Source organism: Ambystoma mexicanum, chromosome 4q (assembly GCF_040938575.1).
Source record: "Ambystoma mexicanum isolate Mex_15411 chromosome 4q, UKY_AmexF1_1, whole genome shotgun sequence".
Classification (NCBI taxonomy): Eukaryota; Metazoa; Chordata; class Amphibia; order Caudata; family Ambystomatidae; genus Ambystoma; species Ambystoma mexicanum.
Window position 1 is genome coordinate 772742938 of NC_090928.1, and position 13829 is coordinate 772756766.

A 13829-nucleotide genomic window follows, 5' to 3' on the forward strand; every position below is an offset into this window, starting at 1 on the left:
TCAACATGTTGTTTTCTATTAGTACCACTCTTCAACACTTGCACCCGCCACTACCTGGCTTATTCTTTCACCAGGTTTCTTCTGGGCAATCACTCTTACCCCACAGGTATACCCGCCTGCCCGTCTACTTCTCCAACAACCAGAACAGAAAAGTGCTTCAATGATAACTTCCACATTAAAATAACTTAAAAAGTCTTATTTGATGTCAGCCAAATTGTAAGCAGCTTTCAGGGAATAGAACATTCACATTGATCCTCATTAGGACTGTTCTGCAAACGATGCTCATCTCCCTCCGGATAGCTCATCCCAGAAGGGCAGCCTTTGTACCGCCTTTCTTTCCTTTCTGCAGCAATAACAAAATAGTGGTCAGGATAAAATATTTTCCTGCCTCATGCTTTGGATTCAACAATGTGAGTTTAAACCCAGTATAATTTTCCCAAAACATAAGCAGAGAATTTTACAACACTTGGGATTTCTATCATTTCCCTCTGGCCGTTGGCAATATTTGTTATTTTTAAACTGCTGAGGTTTTACTTTCTTTTGGCTTGGGAATTGCTTGCACACATCAGTTGTCAATGTAGTCCGCCACTGGGTTGTTGGGGATTTCCACAAACTCACAATCGAATAAAACAGTTAATTTGTTTCACTGAACACCACTTTCGTTGTTTTCTGCTAGTTCAGTATGCAATATCTATATTGCTTTTATACATACTAGGAAATGAAGTACAGTTGTCTCGCCAGCTAGAGTTGTCCAAGTTGGATGTGTGGCCGAAAAAGATAACACAACAAGATCAGTAGTTTCATGACCTTCTCCTTTATTTGTGCACTTGATGCAATAATTCCTTCAAAATATTGTTAGTTCCTCTACACCTTTTTCAGCACCGAAAAACAAATGGCTCATCAGGAGGAAAATAGTGGTTTCTGTACATCAGTTGATTTAATTGAAGTTGCTTAAACATATATTTACATTGCTTGTTCAAGACTTATTGGTGTATCTAAAGGGAAGTGAAAGATAAAATGAGGTATATTTACATTGCTTGTTCAAGACTTATTGGTGTATCTAAAGGGAAGTGAAAGATAAAATGAGGTAAGTAAAAGTTAATATATAATGAAAATATTTTTTTTTATATCTGCACCTATGCATGGTGAAATCGAGAACAGTGCCAACTCACCCTTAGTAGGTGTAGTATTGGTTAAAATGATAAAGGAGGTGAACCTCCATGTAGCATTGACAGCCCTTTATATGGGTTGTTATCAAAGGGGCAAATCTTTCCTGTGATAGGGATGGCCCCGTTTAAAAAAAAAATTAAAAAAAATGTCTAAGTCTAGATAGGGACCTAAGTTTGGAGGTTTAGTTGCCAGAGATGCAGATACAAGGTTGCAGGTTTGTATCACTTAAGTAAAAACCAAATAACAAGAACTAGACAGGTGACTAACCTAAAGGAATGTAATCCAACTGAAAGTGTCGTTTTAGTCACCTCGCAGTATAGGAACGCTGATCCAATGAGATTCAGCATTCTGAAATGGCTGCCGTAATAAAAAGAGGTGCATGACATCATTGTGCTCGATTACACATTTGAGTCGAGGTCAGTACCACAGGCTTGGCCTCGCCTCTCCAACTCTGCTGTTCATCTGGGAGGGTTGCTGGTGTCCTTGAAACACATCCAAAACAGACTGCGAGACTTGTCATTGGCCTCAAGCCCAGGGATCGTATCTCTCCAGGACTGAAATCTCTGCACTGGCTCCCAGTGGCTGCAAGGATTAAGTTAAAAACCCTCTGCATCGTCCACAAGGCCTTCTGGGTTCTGGGGCTTTAATACCTTCAACTCTCTCTTCCTAAATATCTTCCTTCTCAAGCTCTTCGCTCAGCCGCCTCCAACTCCCTCAGGGTCAGTCGCTTCTCCAAGCAACGAGTTGATGGTAGATCTCTTTCTTCAGCTGGTGCCTCCCTCTGGAATAGCCTCCCTGGCTCCCTTAAACGTGAGGAGAAGGATTTCATATTCCGGAAGCACCTCAAAACCTTTCTCTTTGCTTCTGCCTTTTCTCCTCCTCTCCTCTGCTGACCTCCTGGCTGTAACCGGAACTGCACTGGCTACCTGGACACTCTCTGATCTCGGGGCCAGGTCCCTCCCCCCGTGTCACACACCTTCACTGCCCGCCTGGCAACCCCCGAACTTGGGACTGTTTCTGTATCCCTACAGTCCCCCTACCAGCCCTTCACACCTGATGTCTGCACTTACCCTTGCACTCCCACATGCTGGCCTTTACTTTACTTATTGTTATTATCTATTCCCTTGTACTGCACTGTGCCTGCCCCCTTCCCATGCACTTGCGCGATCTGAATGACACCTGGCCTAGTAGGATCACTGTCTGTCCTCCCTTTGTTCCCCTCCCTTGTCTCATCGCTCCTTAAAACACTTGTGTATAGGCGTGTTATAAATGCCAAAACCTATCATATCATATATCATATCATATACCAATGCAGCCTTCTTGTTTGGGATTTGGCCTTCTCCATTTGCCGTTTGGGGCCTTTTGGAGACAACGACCCCCTGCAGGGAACTCCTTGGGTCCTTGACCCGTTGCTCTCGTCCCTCGGCCCGTCACTCTTCTCCAGTAGGTTTGCCTTTGCCCCAGAAGTTCTGCTCTTGCTCGTGTTCCACCTTGCTCAGAGTGTGTCTCTATGTTCTGCCTTTTATCTTTGAGGACATCTAATTGGTATCGGATGTATGCACTTAAAGTCAAGTGCCTGACTTTGCCTGAACCAATTTGCTTGACATGTCCAAGGCGATATGTAGGGGATAGCCTCTTTAGTCTTAGTCACCCTCTTACTCTGCCCAGTGTTTTTGGTAAAGAGGGGGGTTGGGACATCAGAGAATCCTATAAAATAGGATAGGTTAGGTGTCCAGGAAAGGGGGGAATACAGCATCTCACCATTGGTCTCCTCACCACCACTCCCTGAAGACCCGTCACCCAGGTGATCCTCCCACATTGGTCCAGCCCCAGGGTCTGGATCCAAAGGCGATGGTCGTGGTCCGGCCACCTGAGAGAGAGAGACCCTGGGGACTAGTGGGTGAGACACCCTTTGGTTTCTCACATAATGCTGTACATAAGGATATGTCTTGATGGGAAAAGGTGCAAATGGGACTTAACCAATCTATAGGCCCTGTGACAAATTGAGGGAATTTGTCTTTATCCCTTCTCCCAAAGTGGAAGCCACCCCTCCCCTTGAGGCTAGGGAAGGGATTCCACTCAGCAACACCCACCCTAGGGGTAGAGGCAGCGGGACCTTACCGGGAGAGATCCTCCCTGTGGGAACGAGCACTCCAGTGCCTCTGGGAACTCCCAAAAGAATATCCTGAAATTGCCTATTTGGGAATATCAGACAACTTAAAGGACATACAAAACGACTGCTATCTATTATTGTCAACCAGAAAATGAACATGTCCTTTTACGTAGAAATTCCTGTTTAACTGGGATGAAGAAGCTGAAGTGGAGAGAGACGCCACAGCAAGCGGAGGCAGAGAGACATGAACCTCGGCCAACCTCCCCGACAACACAACACCTGAGAGGGGAGGAGACACCAGGGACTGCAGAAGCCTGCGAGTTTGGAAACTGCTGGGAAGCTGATAGTAGAGCACAGGACGCAGAGCGTCCTCCAAGAATGCAGAAGAGAGAGATTTATGGTAGTGATGTGACTCCAGAGATCCCGTGGTGGGCCAGCGGTCCCCAGAACTATGCCGAGAGCACTAAGCGGCCATGACCACCTACCATCTGGTTACCCGCAGATCTGTCAGTCCGTACAGAGAGAGAATACGGAGCCAGGATTGGCAGAGGGAAACAAGAAGCAAGAAACCGAGGAAAGCAACAAACCCAGAATGAATGAAAAGGCTCTGGTGGCGTTATGGCGTTATCCTAGACAAGCCCAGGTAACAGGGAGAATGGGAGACCCGGGAGGCCTAAGAGGAATCTTTATGGGACTGTTCATACTCGTGCCAGTCACATTCACAAGAGAGTGAGAAAATGGAATGATGTTCATAATAGAAACCTGAAGGCAGTAAGCATTGAAGGAGGTACTAAGGTCAAGAAACAAACTCTTGTAGAGAAAAGTGGAATGTTTAATGAGAGAAACACAAATACAATAGAAATTATGAGAAGAATTAAGAGCGAGAAAGTAACGCCTGAGGAGAAGGGCAAAGTGGAATATTTGTCAAGAGACAGCGAATATAAAGAGAAAGAAGACTATAGATGGAGGAGGAAAGAAGAGGATTTAAAGAGAGAGCATTATAATGACTGGGTATCACTACCCTGGGAAAAGGGAAAAGCCACTCTATATGAGCCAAACAAAGAGAAGAAAAAAGAGGGTGAATCTTCCGTCACTAGAGTGCAAAGTAGTTGTTCAAGGTTCTGGAAACCTACATCTGAAAAGGGACAAAAAGCTCATAAAGTCTTGAAGGTGTTATATGAACTGATTAAAAAAGTCACAAGAGACTATTTAAAAATATATTGGGAAGAGTCAAGGAGAAGAAACTTGCAGGAAGCAAACTCCAGGAGAAGAGAGCCATTCTCCTGTCGTTAGTTGCTCGAATAGTGGTAGGGTCAGTTAGGGTTAGTTTGGTCTGTGGACACTTCTTTCGGGCATTCACAGATGACTGACGTGCGCCTTAGTTTGATAGGTAGAGAACACCCCATTGAGATGGATAAAGATAGGCATTACATTTATTCTTTAATAAAAACCATCCTTGAAATGTCCTTGGAGTCAGTGTTCTGCTTCTTTACTGCCAAAGGCCCACCTGGGCAACCAAGTCACTTGAAAGTACCTGATTCTAATGTTGGACTGGTTTACGGTGTTGAACCAGGATTCTGACTTTTGAGCTTGTGAATCGAACCAGCTTCCCAGGCATCGAGTCGGGATCTAGCGGATGCTCCTTGTGGTTCAAAAGTGGTGTCAATCAATCCAGGTCGAATGGATCACCAGGAGTGGTTCGATAATTGAGGGTGTTTCGAAATGATCACTACTGCTTGTTTGGGTGAAGCGATGATCCAGTGGTTCGAGTCAACCTTTGATGCAAAGTTGGCTCAATGCTTGGTTCGATGAGGCACTTTGAAGTTCTGTGCATGGTTTGCTGGTGCTCGAGCCAGGCACATAAAGAGGCTCTGTAAGGGTGATGCAGTATTAAGCTCGTTTGAAGATGTGAGCAGTGGGGGCTCGAAGTTCGAGTGAGTGCCAAAGGCAGCACTGGTGGGTCCTGCTGGTTCAAATGCATCTAACGCAATTTGAATGTGGTACAATAGGTGTGAGGGGATGGAAACAGTGACCCCGACTGTTGTGGCACTGAGGATGCTGCAAGACCCACTGCAGGGGGCTCCTGGACAAGGTGGGTCCTTTTTGGTCTCTGCTTTCCCATCATTTGGAGGTTTGCAAGCAGAGTGGCAGAGAGAGGCAAGTCTGGTCCACAACAGCAGCTCACCCTCAATGTGTCCATGAGGTGGGTGGGGAAAAGAGCTTGCTCTGCCTTGGAGCTCTTCTCCTTCACCTCAATGGTGAGGGCTTTGGAAAGATCAACTCACCCTAAAGAGGTCCAAAAGATTTTTTTGCTGATGTCCTCAAAGGTACAAAACTGAATCAATAAAAGAGTGGAAACCCCCTCTTTGATAGGCAAAATGACACACGGGATTGGAGGAACTTAAGCCTGCTTTAAGGGGTTCAATCCCTGTCCTTGTAACAAGTCCCCCTTTCCTTCAGATGTCAAGCACAGAGTGCCTTGTTCCGCAGGAGGTACAGCAGACAGGAAGAAGAGAAAAGCCCACAGAAAAGTAAGGTGGAGTAATCCTTTTTTAAATTCACTTTTGCTCCCTGGCTGTCCTAACTCTGCCTGTCTCGCAGTCTGCAGCATCAGAGGCTCCCTGCGGAGCAGCCCCCTAGTGTGAGGCAGGCCTTTATTATGGAAATGGCTCTTTGAAGCCAGGCTTTCCAGGCATCTTCAGCTGGGAGATCCCTGGCCTGGCAAGGGAGTGCTCACCATTCCCCCCTGGTTCTTTGGAGCTAGAGAGCCGGGGCTAAAAATGAGGATACTGATGCAGTAGCAGGGAACAGGTGCATGCTATGCCTTTCACATGGAGTTTAAGGAAAGGGTGTCTAGTTAGCAGACCACCCTTTCGGAGATGGAATTAGCTGCATCAGTTTATTATTTAATAAAACAAAACAGAAGCAAGGGATTTTAAACCTGTACCAGGTGGCAATACCTCACACATACAAGTACTCTAGTCCCGGGCACAGATTAATGAGGTGGGCACAGAAAGTTGGAATGTTGCAAAATGATATGGGATGTGCTGCCCATTCTAGTTTTTAAAGAGGATTACAAATAAGATGAACTGAAAAAAATGTGGGCAGTATCTTATCCAAATTAGTAGATGGAGAGGGAGCATTTGAAAAGGCCAGATCTAATGCAAGGCAATACTATGGGGACACTGAGGGCAACAGAGGGGGTCAGGGGGGGTGGTCATATTGACCCCCAAAAACACTAAATATATGACTAACATCAGGTCTTGATGGAGGCACCACAGGGCAGTTTGCCTTCGCCACGAATTGCCAGCCTGCCATTGGTTGACAATGGAAATATTAGCCCCTTCGCTGCCCGTGGGAAATGTATACTTCACAGTTTCCATTGGAAGTCCTTGCAGTGAATAGTAATGGCTGGCCTGCTCATTCTTGGGACTCTTACCTGCCACCCGGCTGCAAATGGAACTGACGGGCCGATCTGCACGCATCCTGTCATTTTAGGAAGGAAGGCCGTGCTGTTTTGCCGAGCTATGAGTACATCTGTTGTTCTTTATTGGAACATAATTGTGGTTAAAGTAGCACCCGCCCGTGGCTTGTGGGCCCGGCGTTCACATTACAGATCTCTCTTTGTCTGCCTGAAAACTTCCACGATGTAAAAAGTTCATCTTGCCGCTACTGGCTGCACAAATGCTCTCGCCGAGGAACTTCCCTTCCCAGGGCCCTGAGGAACCATTAAAGAATGTGCTGCCAGGGAATAAACGATGCATTGAAATAAAACGACCATAGGTAATGGTTTTAACTAGACAGCCACCAGTGCAATTGCAATTGTAATGTCATTTTGATGACCCTCTTAACTTGGACCCTCCTATAGGAATGTCAAATTATGGTAAACCGCGATGGTTTTCAAGGAAATGATGTGAATTCCAGCTGGGCTAGCGCGCAATGGCAGAGGTCGAGAGCAGAGCACAAGGATCTCTTTCTGGAGATGGGGGAAATGCGCCCAGCCGCAGCTGCCTCGGTAAACACGGAGCAGAGCCCGAGAACATTGGACGTTTCTCTGCCAGCTACAGCCAACGGCCTTCTCTTTAGTCGGCGCCAATGTTTCCACTCAAAAAAAATCCATTTAGTTCGAACTCGCGGGATGTCTGCTGAAATAAAACAAGCATTGGCAAAGCCTGCAGTTTTGGCTTGTGTGCATTAGGCATTTGCAAGACACTGCTATTATATGCCCAGACACTCGCTCCTTTTTGCAGCTGCTCCCATCGATTGCCAGTTAATACTACTAGTGCAGTGCCTGGCAAATGCCATTCCCATGTCTACACAAAAGCCAAAACGTTTGGCACTGCCAATGCTTGTTTTTAACAGGACTTCAGTTAAGGACACCTAGTGCTTATACATTGAGTAGCTGAAGGCAGGCCTGGTTAAGGCATTTTTATTACACCCGTAGCGTGTTTACAGCTCCAATTAAGTCATTAACTCTCAGAAGATGGCTGACAGGCACTTCGAGCACACAATTCGATCATAAGGCTTGATAACGCTCGCTCAGGGTCGGAGATCCCGGGAGGATGCGTTTTAGACGGGGAAGGGCAGGAAGTGGGTGGGAATGGCCATGGGAAGTCAATGGGTGGGTAAATAACTGAACACCACCTACAAGCTTTGTGTCCCTCCTCTTGTGCCATTTCTCCCTAGCTGTACCTTAATGCAATAGTTTTGGCTTACAGGTGGCACTTTATCGCCACTTAATAGTCAACACTAAAAAAACAGTAAATACGCTGTAAATTGTGAATCTTAGTTCCATCCTCTCCCAGGAAGAACAACTCTTACTTTCTATTACAAAACAGCACCCTGTATTGTTTTTCCTTAGAGCATTTCACAGTCAGTAAGGCCTGCCATTTTGGAGAATGTCACTGCGGTACCTGATGGGTTTTGGCAAATGCAGTGCACATTCTGACAAGCAGTTAAAATGAGGATGGAATCATATGCGGGAGGGTTAGAGGAGGCGGATAGCATCAGCATTCCACACACCTCTATCAGGGATGCAGTATCCACGTCCACATTTCATCCTCATTCTGACTGTTAGTGTGGTGTAGTTGGCATCCTTGTGGTTGGAGGTTTGGGGGCAATTTTTATCAAACCCATCAATATTACGGAGAGTTCAAAAATGCAAGCGAGGAACTCCTTCTGCCATGTAATGTGAGCTTAGAGTAGGCCATTTCAGTCATCAAGCCACACACGTCACAGAACCATCTCGGGAAGTTCAGAACCACAGAGCAAAGCACTATGGGTGTGAAGCCATTACATGAACTTTTGCTCCATGTGAAATTAATATTTTCTTACAGCGCAGCACTGTTTCATACATCACTTTGTCAACCCAAGACGACAGCTTTCAAGAATCCCAAAACCACATGTTCACCCTCATCGGGGATTGTCAGATTGTTGTATTTAACAGCCTTGTGATTGGAGCATTCAGGCATATTTGCCAAATACCATACATATCTGTATTGATTTGCATTTGTATTTATTTCACAGTAGGTGTGTCTCGAAAAGAAACACTTGCAGTGTATCAAACAAAAGGCTGGGCAGTCCTGCAGCCGGGAACCTTGAAAAATAATGAACGAGCATTGGCTATTTGGGATAGAGCCTGGAGGTGATAGGAGTAGCAGCAGATCATAGACCAGGGGCAAATACATAGTAGGACACCTAGTCAGGGTGGTACTGGGACTAGAAATAGGCCCGGACACCCAAAAGAAAGTGGCCCACCCCTTGCCTCAAAACAGTGGCCCACCCCGTGCCTCAAAAAGGTGGCCCACCCCACACCTCAAAAAAAGTGGCCCTCAAACCATCACCCGTAAATCGCTTCAATTCACGACTTTACAGAAAATACTACTTGTGGAGGGTTCAGTTACATTACAACACAACTCATAAAATAACATAACTTTGCATACAGTTCTGTGACAGGGTCCACAGCTCCGAGGTGCAGGAGTGGCATGAACCTACCACCCCCAGTGCGGTTTTGGGACCTGCTGCAAGTCGATGCTTATACAGGGCTCCGCAACCCCAGCAGGGAAGGAGGGTTTAGGGTGACGATGGTTGGATAGGAGGGGGGGTATGTGGATTCACTTCAACACACTCCCCCTCTTTCACATTTGTTGGTTTGACTGTTCTGACACAACAATTGGAAGATTTAAAAGTGCCTGCCTAGTGACTAACCATCACCTGTGCACAGGAAGCCACCTGAGACTCGTGGCCTCTCGAGTAGTCAGGAATCCATGTCACAGTGGTGAGCAGCCCCAGATCCCGTTCCTAAAGTGGCTTTTTATTGCATGCATAATGCATTGCACCTGTTTTCCTTCCCTCCTCCACTGACCCACTCATCGAGGCTTCAAACAGAGCACGTTGACTTCAACACATTCAGCAAGGAGAGGGCAAACAAAGAGACTGAACCCTAGGTACACCGAGTATAATTAAGGTACTTCCTCCCTTCAGAATATTTCTGAAATAATGTGGTCAAATGGGCAGTTTTTGTCACACTTAAAAAAATAAACAAATAGGTAACAAGATTTACATTTTTCAAATCTGTTAGGTTCAAACCCCACAGCATTCGGCATCTTTTCTCTGCAGCAAGTCATGACTCATGTGCCCATTAGAAAGCCGTGCCCCCAATGCACCATAGACTTAAATAGGTGTCACTTAACTGAAGCAGCGACTGATACAGCGCTCAGGAAAATTATATCATTAAATAGTGCTTCATGTCTGATTCCAGCGGCTTCAAAGCACTGTCATTTGATTATGAAGTTTATTGGCTGTAGAAGAGTGATGAGGTAAGTTGGCCATACCGTGATTTAAACTGACAAAGTTCAGGCTTGCACTAAGACTTTGGCGAGCACTTGCCCCGTGAAATAGGCACCCGTGCCAAAGATACATCACGCTGTGCCAGTGAACGTTCCAGCTCTAGTTACTGCAGAACTTGGTGACGCAAGATGGGCGCGTTCTCAGGACATGAGTGGCCCACCTCTGTTCTTGCACTAGTAGCTCAACTTTGCTGATGAGTGCCCACTGCCCAGACGTGGTCACCACGCACGCGTCACTTTCAAGTAATGGAATGTGATTGTGAAGCAAGCCACATTACCTGCATACAGCGATCCCGCTTTAAGATTGATAATCATTACAAGTTTGGGAACAAACCACAAGAGCAGGTCGAGGTCGCAGAGTATGGTGGTCTGGTCTTGTGTCACGGGCCATGCCTCGCTTTAATTGTATTTAGTCTATATGGATGCCAGATGCCAGAGGTGGAGAAGAGCTTGAGGCCCAGAAAGTATCTGGGCCATACACTTCAAAGGGAGTGATGTCATTCGAAGGAAGTGACATCACAAAGTGTGACATCCCAAAAAGTGACATCATGGGAAGTGGCATCACATTCATGCTCTTGTGGGCAATTAACTAGTTAGGCCTCCAGCACACTCTGTTTCCCACAACACCAAAGGTGACAGATGGAATGTTTTGAATTAATTTTCACTCCTGCCCTAGCTCTTGGCAACCCCACGCCATGGTTTTTGGCTCATCTGCACCAGTCTTCCATTATCTCATTTGGTTGTGCACGCATCCACGCCCTGAAATACATATAAAGTGTACAAGCACTTCTTTTTTCACATATCTTTTAAGTAGGTGAATCCACAGATTCGAATATTTCAAAGAATGTGTGAGGCATCTCAGCTAGTCAATGCACTTGCCGCAGAAATCGGTGGCAAGCTGCATATCTTTTTTTTTTTTTTTTTTTTTTTTTTTATTGGTTTGTACAAACCTTTAAAATACATCATTTGTCAGAATCCAATCGTAAATATAAAGCAAAACAAAACTAGACAAGGCAGAGCATATAAGCATGAGATAAGCATGAGACAAAGTTCCATCCTTTTGTCAGGGATCAAGCCTTAGGTGCCAGCAGGGCCTTATCGAGAAGGTCCCAATGGGCTTCATCTGAGGGTTTACACAGTGTTAAGCACTACCCTGAAGTCCCTGTACTGCGGCGTCAGATAACTCAAGGCTCCTTTCAATCTCATGCAAGAATAAAGTCAGCACCCTTGTCAGTTTTGTGTTGGAGCCCGTAAACATCAAGTGCCACCATTCTTCAGCACTCCTCAGTGAGTATTCATTTAACATTTGGCCCAAGTGTTTAGTTCTTAAGGATCTATGGAAAGGGCAGAATAGCACAAGATGTTTGAGTGTTTCAATGCAGGTTTTACAGAACCTGCATACTGTGTCTAACTTGTCCCTTCCAGCCCAGTTCTTTGTTCGTTCTTTTGTTCTAAACAGATTTAGGCGAAATCTCATGAAAGTGGCCCTCCTCCTGTTGTCTGGGAATAAGACCACATAATTTTGCAATTTGTTAAACGCTCTTGCTTCACTAGGGGCATCTCTCATTGTTTTCGAGGTCCTTCGGTCTGTGCTTGTTTGAATCCAGTCTAGTTCCCAAATCTTTTTCTTTACCATCATTGGATTGGCGTGCAGCGTTTTGATATTTGTCTCGTACATGATCAAAAGCTCTTCACATTTTTTTGACCATATGCCTAACAGCCCCTCTGGGTTCGCATTTCCAGGATTCCTCAATATTTTGTATTGGGGAGCGGCATCAGGCAGCGTGATTTTCCTGAATAGAGCCAAGGCATTCCACGCAATACGAGCCTCAATGGATATCAGGCCTAGCTCGTATCGCAAGCACACTGTTGAAGTGCTATTTGGTAGGTGTAAGGTTTTCACCCAGAAGATGTGTTCTAGGGTTGACCAGAGTTCCACTGGACACCCAAAGGCATTTTCAGCTCCATATATGAGAGCTGGGACAACCTTCTGTTGGTAGAAGGATATCACTGGCTTAAGCGAGAACTTCCCATATCTTTTATTTAGGATCATGGCTTGGGAAGCAAAATTTCGGCATTTTGTTTTCGCGGTCTCCACCCAAGGGCTGTCATTTAAGTTTGTGTTGACTTGCATGCCGAGATATCTTGTGCTTTCTACCGTAATTAGTTTCTCTTTTCCTAAATGCCAACAGAATTTATTGCTTTTCCGGTGACGGCCCGTTTGCAGATTTTGCAGCGTCAAAATTTCACTTTTTGTGTTGTTGATGTACAGGCCGTTGTTATCCGCATAGCGTTCTACTGCGTACATTTTGCGCTGAAGGCCGATTGGAGTGGTGTCTAGCAGGATTAGGTCATCAGCGTACAACATCCAGCTCAGAACAGAGCCATGTATCTTAGGGGAAAAGGATCGAGGCTTATCAATAGCAATGCCGATGTCCGAGAGGAATAAATTAAATATGATTGCCGCCAGGGGGCAGCCCTGTTTAACTCCACAAAAGGTGTTGATTTCTTCTGTAAGAGTTCCACGTTGTTCAAGGCGCACTCTAATGGTTGTTGCAGTGTGGATTTCTTTGATGGCGGCTAATAAACTCTCCGGACAGCCCCAGTTTGTCATCTTGGTCCACAAAAGTTCTCGGTCGATGGAATCGAAAGCATGGGAAAAGTCTATCAGGGCTAAGTAGACCTTTTTGCCAGATCTAATTGCTTCCATCTTCAGCAGATTTATTAGCAAGAGGTTTAGACCACAGCCGACCCCTTTTACAAAGCCCGTCTGTCGATCGTCAAAGTGGTTGCTATCTTTAATCCATTGTGACAGTTTCTGTTGGAGCATTGTTGCATACACTTTGCCTAATACGTCCAGAAGCGCTATTGGTCGGTAGTTTTTGGGCTCAAGGCGATTTCCTTTTTTGAAGATAGGAACTATTATTGCAGATTTCCAGGAGTTTGGAGTTGCACATCTTCTGCTGATTCGGATGAATAGTTCTTCGCAGAACTCTGCCCATTGCTCAGGGTTTTGCTTTATAGTAAAGTTAGTAAGGCCGTCCGGCCCTGGGGCCCTTGAGGCGCTCACGTTCTTGATGATTTGAAGTAGATCCGCTTTGGGAAAAGTGAGGTCCCATTTTGTTAGATTTGGTGTTGTCGGGGCCATCCATTTCCCTTTTTTGCTGTACAGATTTTCAAAATGTGAGGTCCACCCTGCTTCTGAAACTGTGTTTGTCGTCAGTGCTCTTTGGGGAGCTCCTTCATTGTTAATTAGGCTCCAAAATTCAGATGAGTTTTTATTTCTCATCTTTTGCAGCATCAGTTCAGCATCGTTTTGGAGCATTTGAGCCTTGTGAGAGCGAATCCAGTTTTTGTACTTCTGTTTTGCAGCATGTATACCTTGCATAGACGTTGTAGGATCTTTGATTTTTAAGTGTCTGATAGTTGCACGAAGTTCTCTCTTTCTCCTCATAACCTCTGCGTCGAATTTGTGCTTATTTGCAAATCCAGAGTTTCTCGATCCGTGTTTTTTTTCCACAAACAGTTTGAGAAGATGAACGTATTCCACTCCAAGGTCAGTCTTGATAAAACTTTCTGAGATTTTGGCGACTTCATCAGGGTGGAGTGAGAGCCTCACACGGTTAGGCTCTACCAAGATCTGATGGTTCCAGCATTTGTTAAGAGGTTGTTTCTAAGCTTGCATGGTTAAAATTATC